This window comes from Syngnathus floridae, chromosome 17 (assembly GCF_059516105.1).
Source record: "Syngnathus floridae isolate MCC-2025c chromosome 17, RoL_Sflo_1.0, whole genome shotgun sequence".
In the NCBI taxonomy this organism is placed as follows: Eukaryota; Metazoa; Chordata; class Actinopteri; order Syngnathiformes; family Syngnathidae; genus Syngnathus; species Syngnathus floridae.
This window is the reverse complement of record NC_142429.1, coordinates 1,846,569-1,861,182: the sequence shown is the minus strand read 5'-3', so window position 1 is coordinate 1,861,182 and position 14,614 is coordinate 1,846,569.

Sequence of the window (14,614 nt, the reverse complement as noted above, 5' to 3'; positions counted from 1 at the left end):
TCCCGTCACTCTGGTTAGGTGCGCACAGTAAAAAGTGCTCTTGGCAGCTAGAGAGTGCCGCGTTGACCACTGCGCATGAAGAAATAAGCACCTGCAACGTTTGGTTTAGGTTTTAGGTGCATTTTTAATTTTATTGCTTAAATCGCATTTTCTCGACGAGCTGAGCACGTTTTCTGAAATGTGCTCCTCCCGTCGCTCTGGTTGGGTACGCACAGTAAAAAGAGCTCCTGGCAGCTAGGGAGTGCCGCGTTGAGCACTGCGCACGAAGAAATAAGCACCTGCAACGTTTGGTTTAGGTTTTAGGTGCATTTTTAATTTTATTGCTTAAATCGAATTTTCTCGACGAGCTGAGCACGTTTTCTGAAATGTGCTCCTCCCGTCGCTCTGGTTGGGTGCGCACAGTAGAAAGAGCTCCTGGCAGCTAGGGAGTTCCGCGTTGACCACCGCGCACGAAGAAATAAGCACCTGCAACGTTTGGTTTAGGTTTTAGGTGCATTTTTTATTTTATTGCTTAAATCGCATTCTCTCGACGAGCTGAGCACGTTTTCTGAAATGTGCTCCTCCCATCGCTCTGGTTGGGTGCACACAGTAAAAAGAGCTCCCGGCAGCTAGGGAGTGCCGCGTTGACCACTGCGCACGAAGAAATAAGCACCTGCAACGTTTGGTTTAGGTTTTAGGTGCATTTTTAATTGTATTGCTTAAATCGCATTCTCTCGACGAGCTGAGCACGTTTTCTGAAATGTGCTCCTCCCGTCGCTCTGGTTGGGTGCGCACAGTAAAAAGTGCTCTTGGCAGCTCGGGAGTGCCGCGTTGACCACTGCGCATGAAGAAATAAGCACCTGCAACGTTTGGTTTAGGTTTTAGGTGCATTTTTAATTTTATTGCTTAAATCGCATTTTCTCGACGAGCCAAGCACGTTTTCTGAAATGTGCTCCTCCCGTCACTCTGGTTGGGTGCGCACAGTAAAAAGTGCTCTTGGCAGCTAGAGAGTGCCGCGTTGACCACTGCGCATAAAGAAATAAGCACCTGCAACGTTTGGTTTAGGTTTTAGGTGCATTTTTAATTTTATTGCTTAAATCGCATTTTCTCGACGAGCTGAGCACGTTTTCTGAAATGTGCTCCTCCCGTCACTCTGGTTGGGTGCGCACAGTAAAAAGTGCTCCTGGCAGCTAGAGAGTGCCGCGTTGACCACTGCGCATGAAGAAATAAGCACCTGCAACGTTTATTTAGGTTTTAGGTGCATTTTTAATCTTATTGCTTAAATCGCGTTTTCTCGACGAGCTGAGCACGTTTTCTGAAATGTGCTCCTCCCGTCACTCTAGTTGGGTGCGCATAGTAAAAAGTGCTCTTGGCAGCTAGGGAGTGCCGCGTTGACCACTGCACATGAAGAAATAAGCACCTGCAACGTTTGGTTTAGGTTTTAGGTGCATTTTTAATTTTATTGCTTAAATCGCATTCTCTCGACGAGCTGAGCACGTTTTCTGAAATGTGCTCCTCCCGTCGCTCTGGTTGGGTGCACACAGTAAAAAGAGCTCCTGGCAGCTAGGGAGTGCCGCGTTGACCACTGCGCACGAAGAAATAAGCACCTGCAACGTTTGGTTTAGGTTTTAGGTGCATTTTTTATTTTATTGCTTAAATCGCATTCTCTCGACGAGCTGAGCACGTTTTCTGAAATGTGCTCCTCCCGTCGCTCTGGTTGGGTGCGCGTAGTAAAAAGTGCTCCTGGCAGCTAGAGAGTGCCGCGTTGACCACTGCGCATGAAGAAATAAGCACCTGCAACGTTTGGTTTAGGTTTTAGGTGCATTTTTAATTTTATTGCTTAAATCGCATTTTCTCGACGAGCTGAGCACGTTTTCTGAAATGTGCTCCTCCCGTCGCTCTGGTTGGGTACGCACAGTAAAAAGAGCTCCTGGCAGCTAGGGAGTGCCGCGTTGAGCACTGCGCACGAAGAAATAAGCACCTGCAACGTTTGGTTTAGGGTTTAGGTGCATTTTTAATTTTATTGCTTAAATCGCATTTTCTCGACGAGCTGAGTACGTTTTCTTAAATGTGCTCCTTCCGTCACTCTGGTTGGGTGCGCACAGTAAAAAGTGCTCCTGGCAGCTAGGGAGTGCCGCGTTGACCACTGCGCACGAAGAAATAAGCACCTGCAACGTTTGGTTTAGGTTTTAGGTGCATTTTTAATTTTATTGTTTAAATCGCATTTTCTCGACGAGCTGAGCACGTTTTCTGAAATGTGCTCCTCCCGTCGCTCTGGTTGGGTGCGCACAGTAAAAAGAGCTCTTGGCAGCTAGGGAGTGCCGCGTTGACCACTGCGCACGAAGAAATAAGCACCTGCAACGTTTGGTTTAGGTTTTAGGTGCATTTTTTATTTTATTGCTTAAATCGCATTCTCTCGACGAGCTGAGCACGTTTTCTGAAATGTGCTCCTCCCGTCGCTCTGGTTGGGTGCACACAGTAAAAAGAGCTCCTGGCAGCTAGGGAGTGCCGCGTTGACCACTGCGCACGAAGAAATAAGCACCTGCAACGTTTGGTTTAGGTTTTAGGTGCATTTTTTATTTTATTGCTTAAATTGCATTCTCTCGACGAGCTGAGCACGTTTTCTGAAATGTGCTCCTCCCGCCGCTCTGGTTGGGTGCGCGTAGTAAAAAGTGCTCCTGGCAGCTAGAAAGTGCCGCGTTGAGCACTGCGCACGAAGAAATAAGCACCTGCAACGTTTGGTTTAGGTTTTAGGTGCATTTTTAATTTTATTGCTTAAATCGAATTTTCTCGACGAGCTGAGCACGTTTTCTGAAATGTGCTCCTCCCGTCGCTCTGGTTGGGTGCGCACAGTAAAAAGAGCTCCTGGCAGCTAGGGAGTTCCGCGTTGACCACTGCGCACGAAGAAATAAGCACCTGCAACGTTTGGTTTAGGTTTTAGGTGCATTTTTTATTTTATTGCTTAAATCGCATTCTCTCGACGAGCTGAGCACGTTTTCTGAAATGTGCTCCTCCCGTCGCTCTGGTTGGGTGCACACAGTAAAAAGAGCTCCTGGCAGCTAGGGAGTGCCGCGTTGACCACTGCGCACGAAGAAATAAGCACCTGCAACGTTTGGTTTAGGTTTTAGGTGCATTTTTAATTTTATTGCTTAAATCGCATTCTCTCGACGAGCTGAGCACGTTTTCTGAAATGTGTCCTCCCGTCACTCTGGTTTTTTGCGCACAGTAAAAAGTGCTCCTGGCAGCTAGGGAGTGCCGCGTTGACCACTGCGCACGAAGAAATAAGCACCTGCAACGTTTGGTTTAGGTTTTAGGTGCATTTTTTATTTTATTGCTTAAATCGCATTCTCTCGACGAGCTGAGCACGTTTTCTGAAATGTGCTCCTCCCGTCGCTCTGGTTGGGTGCGCGTAGTAAAAAGTGCTCCTGGCAGCTAGAGAGTGCCGCGTTGACCACTGCGCATGAAGAAATAAGCACCTGCAACGTTTGGTTTAGGTTTTAGGTGCATTTTTAATCTTATTGCTTAAATCGCATTTTCTCGACGAGCTGAGCACGTTTTCTGAAATGTGCTCCTCCCGTCACTCTGGTTAGGTGCGCACAGTAAAAAGTGCTCTTGGCAGCTAGAGAGTGCCGCGTTGACCACTGCGCATGAAGAAATAAGCACCTGCAACGTTTGGTTTAGGTTTTAGGTGCATTTTTAATTTTATTGCTTAAATCGCATTTTCCCGACGAGCTGAGCACGTTTTCTGAAATGTGCTCCTCCCGTCACTCTGGTTGGGTGCGCACAGTAAAAAGTGCTCCTGGCAGCTAGAGAGTGCCGCGTTGACCACTGCGCATGAAGAAATAAGCACCTGCAACGTTTGATTTAGGTTTTAGGTGCATTTTTAATCTTATTGCTTAAATCGCATTTTCTCGACGAGCTGAGCACGTTTTCTGAAATGTGCTCCTCCCGTCACTCTGGTTGGGTGCGCACAGTAAAAAGTGCTCTTGGCAGCTAGAGAATGCCGCGTTGACCACTGCGCATGAAGAAATAAGCACCTGCAACGTTTGGTTTAGGTTTTAGGTGCATTTTTAATTTTATTGCTTAAATCGCATTTTCTCGACGAGCTGAGCACGTTTTCTGAAATGTGCTCCTCCCGTCACTCTGGTTGGGTGCGCACAGTAAAAAGTGCTCTTGGCAGCTAGAGAGTGCCGCGTTGACCACTGCGCATAAAGAAATAAGCACCTGCAACGTTTGGTTTAGGTTTTAGGTGCATTTTTAATTTTATTGCTTAAATCGCATTTTCTCGACGAGCTGAGCACGTTTTCTGAAATGTGCTCCTCCCGTCACTCTGGTTGGGTGCGCACAGTAAAAAGTGCTCCTGGCAGCTAGAGAGTGCCGCGTTGGCCACTGCGCATGAAGAAATAAGCACCTGCAACGTTTATTTAGGTTTTAGGTGCATTTTTAATCTTATTGCTTAAATCGCGTTTTCTCGACGAGCTGAGCACGTTTTCTGAAATGTGCTCCTCCCGTCACTGTAGTTGGGTGCGCATAGTAAAAAGTGCTCTTGGCAGCTAGGGAGTGCCGCGTTGACCACTGCACATGAAGAAATAAGCACCTGCAACGTTTGGTTTAGGTTTTAGGTGCATTTTTAATTTTATTGCTTAAATCGCATTTTCTCGACGAGCTGAGCACGTTTTCTGAAATGTGCTCCTCCCGTCGCTCTGGTTGGGCGCGCATAGTAAAAAGTGCTCCTGGCAGCTAGAGAGTGCCGCGTTGACCACTGCGCATGAAAAAATAAGCACCTGCAACGTTTGGTTTAGGTCTTAGGTGCATTTTTTATATTATTGCTTAAATCACATTCTCTCGACGAGCTGAGCACGTTTTCTGAAATGTGCTCCTCCCGTCGCTCTGGTTGGGTGCGCATAGTAAAAAGTGCTCCTGGCAGCTAGGGAGTGCCGCGTTGACCACTGCACATGAAGAAATAAGCACCTGCAACGTTTGGTTTAGGTTTTAGGTGCATTTTTAATTTTATTGCTTAAATCGCATTTTCTCGACGAGCTGAGCACGTTTTCTGAAATGTGCTCCTCCCGTCACTCTGGTTGGGTGCGCACAGTAAAAAGTGCTCTTGGCAGCTAGAGAGTGCCGCGTTGACCACTGCGCATGAAGAAATAACCACCTGCAACGTTTGGTTTAGGGTTTAGGTGCATTTTTTATTTTATTGCTTAAATCGCATTCTCTCGACGAGCTGAGCACGTTTTCTGAAATGTGCTCCTCCCGTCGCTCTGGTTGGGTGCACACAGTAAAAAGAGCTCCTGGCAGCTAGGGAGTGCCGCGTTGACCACTGCGCACGAAGAAATAAGCACCTGCAACGTTTGGTTTATGTTTTAGGTGCATTTTTTATTTTATTGCTTAAATCGCATTCTCTCGACGAGCTGAGCACGTTTTCTGAAATGTGCTCCTCCCGTCGCTCTGGTTGGGTGCGCGTAGTGAAAAGTGCTCCTGGCAGCTAGAGAGTGCCGCGTTGACCACTGCGCATGAAGAAATAAGCACCTGCAACGTTTGGTTTAGGTTTTAGGTGCATTTTTAATTTTATTGCTTAAATCGCATTTTCTCGACGAGCTGAGCACGTTTTCTGAAATGTGCTCCTCCCGTCGCTCTGGTTTGGTGCGCACAGTAAAAAGAGCTCCTGGCAGCTAGGGAGTGCCGCGTTGAGCACTGCGCACGAAGAAATAAGCACCTGCAACGTTTGGTTTAGGTTTTAGGTGCATTTTTAATTTTATTGCTTAAATCGCATTCTCTCGACGAGCTGAGCACGTTTTCTGAAATGTGCTCCTCCCGTCGCTCTGGTTGGGTGCGCACAGTAAAAAGTGCTCTTGGCAGCTCGGGAGTGCCGCGTTGACCACTGCGCATGAAGAAATAAGCACCTGCAACGTTTGGTTTAGGTTTTAGGTGCATTTTTAATTTTATTGCTTAAATCGCATTTTCTCGACGAGCTGAGCACGTTTTCTGAAATGTGCTCCTCCCGTCACTCTGGTTGGGTGCGCACAGTAAAAAGTGCTCTTGGCAGCTAGAGAGTGCCGCGTTGACCACTGCGCATGAAGAAATAACCACCTGCAACGTTTGGTTTAGGGTTTAGGTGCATTTTTAATTTTATTGCTTAAATCGCATTTTCTCGACGAGCTGAGTACGTTTTCTGAAATGTGCTCCTTCCGTCACTCTGGTTGGGTGCGCACAGTAAAAAGTGCTCCTGGCAGCTAGGGAGTGCCGCGTTGACCACTGCGCACGAAGAAATAAGCACCTGCAACGTTTGGTTTAGGTTTTAGGTGCATTTTTAATTTTATTGTTTAAATTGCATTTTCTCGACGAGCTGAGCACGTTTTCTGAAATGTGCTCCTCCCGTCGCTCTGGTTGGGTGCGCACAGTAAAAAGAGCTCCTGGCAGCTAGGGAGTGCCGCGTTGACCACTGCGCACGAAGAAATAAGCACCTGCAACGTTTGGTTTAGGTTTTAGGTGCATTTTTTATTTTATTGCTTAAATCGCATTCTCTCGACGAGCTGAGCACGTTTTCTGAAATGTGCTCCTCCCGTCGCTCTGGTTGGGTGCACACAGTAAAAAGAGCTCCTGGCAGCTAGGGAGTGCCGCGTTGACCACTGCGCACGAAGAAATAAGCACCTGCAACGTTTGGTTTAGGTTTTAGGTGCATTTTTTATTTTATTGCTTAAATCGCATTCTCTCGACGAGCTGAGCACGTTTTCTGAAATGTGCTCCTCCCGCCGCTCTGGTTGGGTGCGCGTAGTAAAAAGTGCTCCTGGCAGCTAGAAAGTGCCGCGTTGAGCACTGCGCACGAAGAAATAAGCACCTGCAACGTTTGGTTTAGGTTTTAGGTGCATTTTTAATTTTATTGCTTAAATCGACTTTTCTCGACGAGCTGAGCACGTTTTCTGAAATGTGCTCCTCCCGTCGCTCTGGTTGGGTGCGCACAGTAAAAAGAGCTCCTGGCAGCTAGGGAGTTCCGCGTTGACCACTGCGCACGAAGAAATAAGCACCTGCAACGTTTGGTTTAGGTTTTAGGTGCATTTTTTATTTTATTGCTTAAATCGCATTCTCTCGACGAGCTGAGCACGTTTTCTGAAATGTGCTCCTCCCGTCGCTCTGGTTGGGTGCACACAGTAAAAAGAGCTCCTGGCAGCTAGGGAGTGCCGCGTTGACCACTGCGCACGAAGAAATAAGCACCTGCAACGTTTGGTTTAGGTTTTAGGTGCATTTTTTATTTTATTGCTCAAATCGCATTCTCTCGACGAGCTGAGCACGTTTTCTGAAATGTGCTCCTCCCGTCGCTCTGGTTGGGTGCGCGTAGTAAAAAGTGCTCCTGGCAGCTAGAGAGTGCCGCGTTGACCACTGCGCACGAAGAAATAAGCACCTGCAACGTTTGGTTTAGGTTTTAGGTGCATTTTTAATTTTATTGCTTAAATCGCATTCTCTCGACGAGCTGAGCACGTTTTCTGAAATGTGCTCCTCCCGTCGCTCTGGTTGGGTGCGCACAGTAAAAAGTGCTCTTGGCAGCTCGGGAGTGCCGCGGTGACCACTGCGCATGAAGAAATAAGCACCTGCAACGTTTGGTTTAGGTTTTAGGTGCATTTTTAATTTTATTGCTTAAATCGCATTTTCTCGACGAGCTGAGCACGTTTTCTGAAATGTGCTCCTCCCGTCGCTCTGGTTGGGCGCGCATAGTAAAAAGTGCTCCTGGCAGCTAGAGAGTGCCGCGTTGACCACTGCGCAAGAAGAAATAAGCACCTGCAACGTTTGGTTTAGGTTTTAGGTGCATTTTTAATTTAATTGCTTAAATCGCATTTTCTCGACAAGCTGAGCACGTTTTCTGAAATGTGCTCCTCCCGTCGCTCTGGTTGGGCGCGCATAGTAAAAAGTGCTCCTGGCAGCTAGAGAGTGCCGCGTTGACCACTGCGCATGAAGAAATAAGCACCTGCAACGTTTGGTTTAGGTTTTAGGTGCATTTTTAATTTTATTGCTTAAATCGCATTTTCTCGACAAGCTGAGCACGTTTTCTGAAATGTGCTCCTCCCGTCGCTCTGGTTGGGCGCGCATAGTAAAAAGTGCTCCTGTCAGCTAAAGAGTGCCGCGTTGACCACTGCGCATGAAGAAATAAGCACCTGCAACGTTTGGTTTAGGTTTTAGGTGCATTTTTAATTTTATTGCTTAAATCGCATTTTCTCGACGAGCTGAGCACGTTTTCTGAAATGTGCTCCTCCCGTCACTCTGGTTGGGTGCGCACAGTAAAAAGTGCTCTTGGCAGCTAGAGAGTGCCGCGTTGACCACTGCGCATAAAGAAATAAGCACCTGCAACGTTTGGTTTAGGTTTTAGGTGCATTTTTTATTTTATTGCTTAAATCGCATTTTCTCGACGAGCTGAGCACGTTTTCTGAAATGTGCTCCTCCCGTCACTCTGGTTGGGTGCGCACAGTAAAAAGTGCTCCTGGCAGCTAGAGAGTGCCGCGTTGACCACTGCGCATGAAGAAATAAGCACCTGCAACGTTTATTTAGGTTTTAGGTGCATTTTTAATCTTATTGCTTAAATCGCGTTTTCTCGACGAGCTGAGCACGTTTTCTGAAATGTGCTCCTCCCGTCACTCTAGTTGTGTGCGCATAGTAAAAAGTGCTCTTGGCAGCTAGGGAGTGCCGCGTTGACCACTGCACATGAAGAAATAAGCACCTGCAACGTTTGGTTTAGGTTTTAGGTGCATTTTTAATTTTATTGCTTAAATCGCATTTTCTCGACGAGCTGAGCACGTTTTCTGAAATGTGCTCCTCCCGTCACTCTGGTTGGGTGCGCACAGTAAAAAGTGCTCTTGGCAGCTAGAGAGTGCCGCGTTGACCACTGCGCATGAAGAAATAAGCACCTGCAACGTTTGGTTTAGGTTTTAGGTGCATTTTTAATTTTATTGCTTAAATCGCATTTTCTCGACGAGCTTAGCACGTTTTCTGAAATGTGCTCCTCCCGTCACTCTGGTTGGGTGCGCACAGTAAAAAGTGCTCCTGGCAGCTAGGGAGTGCCGCGTTGAGCACTGCGCACGAAGAAATAAGCACCTGCAACGTTTGGTTTAGGTTTTAGGTGCATTTTTAATTTTATTGCTTAAATCGCATTTTCTCGACGAGCTGAGCACGTTTTCTGAAATGTGCTCCTCCCGTCACTCTGGTTGGGTGCGCACAGTAAAAAGTGCTCCTGGCAGCTAGGGATTGCCGCGTTGAGCACTGCGCACGAAGAAATAAGCACCTGCAACGTTTGGTTTAGGTTTTAGGTGCATTTTTAATTTTATTGCTTAAATCGCATTTTCTCGACGAGCTGAGCACGTTTTCTGAAATGGGCTCCTCCCGTCGCTCTGGTTGGGTGCGCACAGTAAAAAGAGCTCCTGGCAGCTAGGGAGTTCCGCGTTGACCACTGCGCACAAAGAAATAAGCACCTGCAACGTTTGGTTTAGGTTTTAGGTGCATTTTTTATTTTATTGCTTAAATCGCATTCTCTCGACGAGCTGAGCACGTTTTCTGAAATGTGCTCCTCCCGTCGCTCTGGTTGGGTGCACACAGTAAAAAGAGCTCCTGGCAGCTAGGGAGTGCCGCGTTGACCACTGCGCACGAAGAAATAAGCACCTGCAACGTTTGGTTTAGGTTTTAGGTGCATTTTTTATTTTATTGCTTAAATCGCATTCTCTCGACGAGCTGAGCACGTTTTCTGAAATGTGCTCCTCCCGTCGCTCTGGTTGGGTGCGCGTAGTAAAAAGTGCTCCTGGCAGCTAGAGAGTGCCGTGTTGACCACTGCGCATGAAGAAATAAGCACCTGCAACGTTTGGTTTAGGTTTTAGGTGCATTTTTAATTTTATTGCTTAAATCGCATTTTCTCGACGAGCTGAGCACGTTTTCTGAAATGTGCTCCTCCCGTCGCTCTGGTTGGGTGCGCACAGTAAAAAGAGCTCCTGGCAGCTAGGGATTGCCGCGTTGACCACTGCGCACGAAGAAATAAGCACCTGCAACGTTTGTTTTAGGTTTTAGGTGCATTTTTTATTTTATTGCTTAAATCGCATTCTCTCGACGAGCTGAGCACGTTTTCTGAAATGTGCTCCTCCCGTCGCTCTGGTTGGGTGCGCGTAGTAAAAAGTGCTCCTGGCAGCTAGAGAGTGCCGCGTTGACCACTGCGCATGAAGAAATAAGCACCTGCAACGTTTGGTTTAGGTTTTTGGTGCATTTTTAATCTTATTGCTTAAATCGCATTTTCTCGACGAGCTGAGCACGTTTTCTGAAATATGCTCCTCCCGTCACTCTGGTTAGGTGCGCACAGTAAAAAGTGCTCTTGGCAGCTAGAGAGTGCCGCGTTGACCACTGCGCATGAAGAAATAAGCACCTGCAACGTTTGGTTTAGGTTTTAGGTGCATTTTTTATATTATTGCTTAAATCGCATTCTCTCGACGAGCTGAGCACGTTTTCTGAAATGTGCTCCTCCCGTCGCTCTGGTTGGGTGCGCATAGTAAAAAGTGCTCTTGGCAACTAGGGAGTGCCGCGTTGACCACTGCACATGAAGAAATAAGCACCTGCAACGTTTGGTTTAGGTTTTAGGTGCATTTTTAATTTTATTGCTTAAATCGCATTTTCTCGACGAGCTGAGCACGTTTTCTGAAATGTGCTCCTCCCGTCACTCTGGTTGGGTGCGCACAGTAAAAAGTGCTCCTGGCAGCTAGAGAGTGCCGCGTTGACCACTGCGCATGAAGAAATAAGCACCTGCAACGTTTATTTAGGTTTTAGGTGCATTTTTAATCTTATTGCTTAAATCGCGTTTTCTCGACGAGCTGAGCACGTTTTCTGAAATGTGCTCCTCCCGTCACTCTAGTTGGGTGCGCATAGTAAAAAGTGCTCTTGGCAGCTAGGGAGTGCCGCGTTGACCACTGCACATGAAGAAATAAGCACCTGCAACGTTTGGTTTAGGTTTTAGGTGCATTTTTAATTTTATTGCTTAAATCGCATTTTCTCGACGAGCTGAGCACGTTTTCTGAAATGTGCTCCTCCCGTCACTCTGGTTGGGTGCGCACAGTAAAAAGTGCTCTTGGCAGCTAGAGAGTGCCGCGTTGACCACTGCGCATGAAGAAATAACCACCTGCAACGTTTGGTTTAGGTTTTAGGTGCATTTTTAATTTTATTGCTTAAATCGCATTTTCTCGACGAGCTGAGCACGTTTTTTGAAATGTGCCCCTCCCGTCACTCTGGTTGGGTGCGCATAGTAAAAAGTGCTCTTGGCAGCTAAAAAGTGCCGCGTTGACCACTGCGCACAAAGAAATAAGCACCTGCAACGTTTGGTTTAGGTTTTAGGTGCATTTTAAATTTTATTGCTTAAATCGCATTTTCTCGACGAGCTGAGCACGTTTTCTGAAATGTGCTCCTCCCGTCGCTCTGGTTGTGCGCGCATAGTAAAAAGTGCTCCTGGCAGCTCGAGAGTGCCGCGTTGACCACTGCACATGAAGAAATAAGCACCTGCAACGTTTGGTTTAGGTTTTAGGTGCATTTTTAATTTTATTGCTTAAATCGCATTTTCTCGACGAGCTGAGCACGTTTTCTGAAATGTGCTCCTCCCGTCGCTCTGGTTGGGTGCGCACAGTAAAAAGTGCTCTTGGCAGCTAGAGAGTGCCGCGTTGACCACTGCGCATGAAGAAATAAGCACCTGCAACGTTTGGTTTAGGTTTTAGGTGCATTTTTAATTTTATTGCTTAAATCGCATTTTCTCGACGAGCTGAGCACGTTTTCTGAAATGTGCTCCTCCCGTCACTCTGGTTAGGTGCGCACAGTAAAAAGTGCTCCTGGCAGCTAGGGAGTGCCGCGTTGAGCACTGCGCACGAAGAAATAAGCACCTGCAACGTTTGGTTTAGGTTTTAGGTGCATTTTTAATTTTATTGCTTAAATCGCATTTTCTCGACGAGCTGAGCACGTTTTCTGAAATGTGCTCCTCCCGTCACTCTGGTTGGGTGCGCACAGTAAAAAGTGCTCCTGGCAGCTAGGGAGTGCCGCGTTGAGCACTGCGCACGAAGAAATAAGCACCTGCAACGTTTGGTTTAGGTTTTAGGTGCATTTTTAATTTTATTGCTTAAATCGCATTTTCTCGACGAGCTGAGCACGTTTTCTGAAATGTGCTCCTCCCGTCACTCTGGTTGGGTGCGCACAGTAAAAAGTGCTCTTGGCAGCTAGAGAGTGCCGCGTTGACCACTGCGCATGAAGAAATAAGCACCTGCAACGTTTGGTTTAGGTTTTAGGTGCATTTTTAATCTTATTGCTTAAATCGCGTTTTCTCGACGAGCCGAGCACGTTTTCTGAAATGTGCTCCTCCCGTCACTCTAGTTGGGTGCGCATAGTAAAAAGTGCTCTTGGCAGCTAGGGAGTGCCGCGTTGACCACTGCACATGAAGAAATAAGCACCTGCAACGTTTGGTTTAGGTTTTAGGTGCATTTTTAATTTTATTGCTTAAATCGCATTTTCTCGACGAGCTGAGCACGTTTTCTGAAATGTGCTCCTCCCGTCACTCTGGTTGGGTGCGCACAGTAAAAAGTGCTCTTGGCAGCTAGAGAGTGCCGCGTTGACCACTGCGCATGAAGAAATAACCACCTGCAACGTTTGGTTTAGGTTTTAGGTGCATTTTTAATTTTATTGCTTAAATCGCATTTTCTGGACGAGCTGAGCACGTTTTCTGAAATGTGCTCCTCCCGTCACTCTGGTTGGGTGCGCATAGTAAAAAGTGCTCTTGGCAGCTAAAAAGTGCCGCGTTGACCACTGCGCACAAAGAAATAAGCACCTGCAACGTTTGGTTTAGGTTTTAGGTGCATCTTAAATTTTATTGCTTAAATCGCATTTTCTCGACGAGCTGAGCACGTTTTCTGAAATGTGCTCCTCCCGTCGCTCTGGTTGTGCGCGCATAGTAAAAACTGCTCCTGGCAGCTAGAGAGTGCCGCGTTGACCACTGCACATGAAGAAATAAGCACCTGCAACGTTTGGTTTAGGTTTTAGGTGCATTTTTAATTTTATTGCTTAAATCGCATTTTCTCGACGAGCTGAGCACGTTTTCTGAAATGTGCTCCTCCCGTCGCTCTGGTTGGGTGCGCACAGTAAAAAGTGCTCTTGGCAGCTAGAGAGTGCCGCGTTGACCACTGCGCATGAAGAAATAAGCACATGCAACGTTTGGTTTAGGTTTTAGGTGCATTTTTAATTTTATTGCTTAAATCGCATTTTCTCGACGAGCTGAGCACGTTTTCTGAAATGTGCTCCTCCCGTCACTCTGGTTGGGTGCGCACAGTAAAAAGTGCTCCTGGCAGCTAGGGAGTGCCGCGTTGACCACTGCGCACGAAGAAATAAGCACCTGCAACGTTTGGTTTAGGTTTTAGGTGCATTTTTAATTTTATTGTTTAAATCGCATTTTCTCGACGAGCTGAGCACGTTTTCTGAAATGTGCTCCTCCCGTCGCTCTGGTTGGGTGCGCACAGTAAAAAGAGCTCCTGGCAGCTAGGGAGTGCAGCGTTGACCACTGCGCACAAAGAAATAAGCACCTGGAACGTTTGGTTTAGGTTTTAGGTGCATTTTTTATTTTATTGCTTAAATCGCATTCTCTCGACGAGCTGAGCACGTTTTCTGAAATGTGCTCCTCCCGTCGCTCTGGTTGGGTGCACACAGTAAAAAGAGCTCCTGGCAGCTAGGGAGTGCCGCGTTGACCACTGCGCACGAAGAAATAAGCACCTGCAACGTTTGGTTTAGGTTTTAGGTGCATTTTTTATTTTATTGCTTAAATCGCATTCTCTCGACGAGCTGAGCACGTTTTCTGAAATGTGCTCCTCCCGTCGCTCTGGTTGGGTGCGCGTAGTAAAAAGTGCTCCTGGCAGCTAGAGAGTGCCGCGTTGACCACTGCGCATGAAGAAATAAGCACCCGCAACGTTTGGTTTAGGTTTTAGGTGCATTTTTAATCTTATTGCTTAAATCGCATTTTCTCGACGAGCTGAGCACGTTTTCTGAAATGTGCTCCTCCCGTCACTCTGGTTAGGTGCGCACAGTAAAAAGTGCTCTTGGCAGCTAGAGAGTGCCGCGTTGACCACTGCGCATGAAGAAATAAGCACCTGCAACGTTTGGTTTAGGTTTTAGGTGCATTTTTAATTTTATTGCTTAAATCGCATTTTCTCGACGAGCTGAGCACGTTTTCTGAAATGTGCTCCTCCCGTCACTCTGGTTGGGTGCGCACAGTAAAAAGTGCTCTTGGCAGCTAGAGAGTGCCGCGTTGACCACTGCGCGTGAAGAAATAAGCACCTGCAACGTTTGGTTTAGGTTTTAGGTGCATTTTTAATTTTATTGCTTAAATCGCATTTTCTCGACGAGCTGAGCACGTTTTCTGAAATGTGCTCCTCCCGTCACTCTGGTTGGGTGCGCATAGTAAAAAGTGCTCTTGGCAGCTAAAGAGTGCCGCGTTGACCACTGCGCACAAAGAAATAAGCACCTGCAACGTTTGGTTTAGGTTTTAGGTGCATTTTAAATTTTATTGCTTAAATCGCATTTTCTCGACGAGCTGAGCACGTTTTCTGAAATGTGCTCCTCCCGTCGCTCTGGTTGGGTGCGCACAGTAAAA